Here is a 3,509-nt window from a genome sequence, read left to right as displayed (position 1 = left end):
TCGCTGCGCACCCCGAGAGTTGGTGTTCCCAGCGCGGCTCTGCTCGGTCACGGGATTGCGGGGATTGATGTAGGGCGTGGGGTGACACGTGCGGCTCCTGTGAAATTCACGTTTGTTTCCAGGAGTTGTTTGTCCAGGGTTGTGTCTACTGAGCCTCTGCTGTCTGCGTCACCTCCATAGGACGAAAAGTTCTAGATGCATATAAATGCATTTGATACAAAGAATTTTGTGCTAGAGTAGCTAAACACTGATTTACAAAAAATGCACTTTTAATATTTGTGTTCCTTGCAAATAAATCTGTGCTAAACAGGAAGGTAACCGCTATCAGACAAATGCATTTCTGAGTTGCACATCTTGCAAGGAATTCCGTGCAAATTAGAACAAATAATGCACATTTAAAGTGTGTGTATAACTGAAAATAAAGTATCAAATACCCCGGCAATTTGTAAATAGCCACAAACCAAAAAAAAAGAAATAAGTCAATTTTTATGTCTTCACAAACAGTTAAATTCCAGTGTAACTAAGTGCTTTCAGAATCCTTTCTGATGCAATGTAAAACCTGGGTGTTAGCAGTGGTGATGGTTGTGCCAGTTTGATTGATTTACAGAGCCTGGTGTCATTATACGTTGGTGTTTTGCATCTTCATTATATAAGTTAAAGGTGTTCTTTCTGCCGTGATGAAGATTTATCAAGCAAGAACATAATCAATTATTTATAATACCCAAAATTGGATTTTTTATTTTAGGGGAAAAAACTGTCACAAAGCATTTGTTTTTCCTCATTGAGGCTTCAATCGCTGCTAGCACAAACCAGGGAAACCCAGCCATCCTGCACATCCAGAAATGTGATCCGTGGTGTTCTTGCAGCTACTTTGGGTTGGATTTGGGCAATTTCAGGTTGGAACTGGAGCCTGGAAAGAAATGGAATGTGACCGTGTATGGAATTGGAATGCAGGGACGGCTCCAGATGGAGTTTCCTTGTTCCCATCTGGGATAACTGACACGGCAGGAGCTCACCTGTGACGGGTGTAGTCAGGCTGCTGCTCTTTGTTGGAACGCTTTGTCTGCTTTTTCAGGGGGGTTGTTGCAGGTGATTTGTGTCTCTGAAACTTTGTAGCTTTAGATACACATTAACTACTCTGTTCAGAGATTACTTCAGTGCCTTGGTGACCTTTCCCTTGTGTACAGAGGGGCCCTGGCACTCACCTCCTGTGGGTTTTCCCTGGGCTGATGGGAATCTGCTGTGGGTCACTTCAGAGTCCCCAGTTCCACTTCACCCCAAAGAGGGGAACCTTTTCCAGTAGTGACACATTCTTTTTCTGTTCCTTCTCCTTCACATTCCAGCTCCTGACTTTTCCCTGCCCATGGTGTTCATCCATTTTTGGAGGGGTACAGGATATAAATTATAAATCTGTGAATTCTCCCCATAATCGGGATTCCTTTCTATCCTGAATCCTGCTGGGATTGTCCCTTGCCTGTAGTATTTGAGGAACCACTCCCATTTCCGTTGCTCCACCCCCTCATTTGATCTGTGTCACTCTGCTGCAGAACTTCCTTATTCTCCTGCACTTGCAGATCACTTCCTGAGCTTCTCTGAATTCCTGGTTTTCCACTCTGCCCTCATCCACCTCCTTTTCCCAGTTTATTTCATCCCGTTTCCCCTTTAGTGTACGCCTCAGCTTCATGCTGCATCTTTAATGCACAACCAGCTCTGGGACTTCTTCCAATTTTCCTCCTCCTCCTCCTCCTCCTCCTCCTCCTGCTTTTCCCTGACTCCATTGCCTGATTCTCACCTTTATGGTATTCCAGAAAACTCCATCCAAACTGAAAAGTGGAGGGAATGGATTTCTGAGTCTCCTGTATTCCAACCCCAGGAAATCCTTGTATGTCCCAGCATTCCAGTGGCTGAGAGACAATTCCTGAATTTTTCAGTCTTGAGTGAATTAGAATAATGATGGATGCTGGCTTTTTTTGGGAACTGTTGAGAACATCCAGTTCTTGATGAATTTCACTCAGCTTGGATTTGAGAGTGACTGGAAATACCATTTTTAAAAGTGCAGTACACAGATGTAAATTAAATGTCAGGCTGCAGAAGCATTGCCTAACACACTTTCAGTTGTTATTTTAGGCTCATTACTTTGGGAAAAAGCTCAGCTATCCCAAAGCATTCCCAGTGGCACTCCTGGCTGTAAACAGGATCTGCTGAAGGGTAAATAAGATCTGGTTCCTTTGGTATCACTGACATATTAAAAATGCCTGAAAATACTGGGCTGCATTTATGTAATGAATTGTGTCATTTTTATACCATTTATATCAGTAACTCCTTCAGCTGTGCAATCACCCCTTGATTTACTTTTCTTTACAATTTTACCATGATTTTGTTAAACACCTTCATGCTTCTTTGGGATTATATTTTTATTCTGTTTTATTTCTTGTTATTTCTTCTTATTAGTTCTTACTTGAGGGCTAAAAAAGGCACCACTTTGGCAAGCTGCTGTGGATTCCTGGGCACAGGAGAGCCAACAGTTTCTTCGATTTTTTTTTTCTCATTTATCACTGCAGTTACTTCCCAATTTATTCAGTTTTCAAGCTGTGGGAGCAAGTGGCTGTTTCTAATTTTAATGCTTCAGAAGCTGCAATGTGCTGCCTCCAATTTAGTTTTCCACATCAGGTTAAATGTAAGGTTATTAAAATGTGGTCTGACAGACACTGGGGGCAGTTGTGTGTGTTTGGCTCAGTGGGGCTGAAGGTGAGGGAGCATTTGGCATTTGCAGTGCCAGAAATAGACCCTGGATCTGTCTGGTTGTGTCGGAGTTGTTCCCTGAATTCTGACAACCCCCAGTGCTGAAAGGCTTGATCAGCCTCAGCAGCCCAGATCAAACTGCTCTGCTGCTGGGATGCCTTTGAAGTTGGATGTTTTGGAGTTGTGGCTGGGAATCCAGGTAGGAAAAGCAGATTTTTGTCAGGATCAGTGAATGTTTTCAGAGCTTCCCAGGCTGATCTGGACTTCTGGCTTGGTGTAGGAACAAGGGTTTAGGACTTGCTGCTGCTTCCACTCCCTGTCCTGGGCCTTCTGGAGGCAGCTTTTAACTTATCTGTCCCACAGTTCTGTCTGCAGAACCATTTTTCTTCCTGTCTTTCACTTTGTACGTCCAATTAGCGCAAAATCTGCCCCATTTTCGGGACATGGGAGCTCTTGAAATCCATTCTGGACCTTGCCTGGGTTGACTGCCTCTGGTTTTTTGGTTTGGTTTGGTTTTAGGGAAGTCACAGCCGTAGTTCTACAGTTCTTTCCTGCTGTAGGAAGTAGGTATTTCTGGGTTGGTTTTTCTTTGAAGTGACTCAAAACTTCTCAGTTTTGGATTTGTAGGTTGACAGACACTTGTTTTGAGCTGGGAATAAGCACAGACCTACTTTGTGGAGAGGTCTGTGTTTGCTGTGCTCACTTTTCTCTACGGAACAGTGAAGTGAGCTGGAGGGTTCCCTGCCTGAGATCCTGGAATTTCCTTA

The sequence above is a fragment of the Corvus brachyrhynchos genome, unplaced genomic scaffold, assembly GCF_000691975.1.
Source record: "Corvus brachyrhynchos isolate BGI_N302 unplaced genomic scaffold, ASM69197v1 scaffold280, whole genome shotgun sequence".
NCBI classification, from domain to species: Eukaryota; Metazoa; Chordata; class Aves; order Passeriformes; family Corvidae; genus Corvus; species Corvus brachyrhynchos.
Note: the sequence above shows the minus strand (reverse complement) of the source record.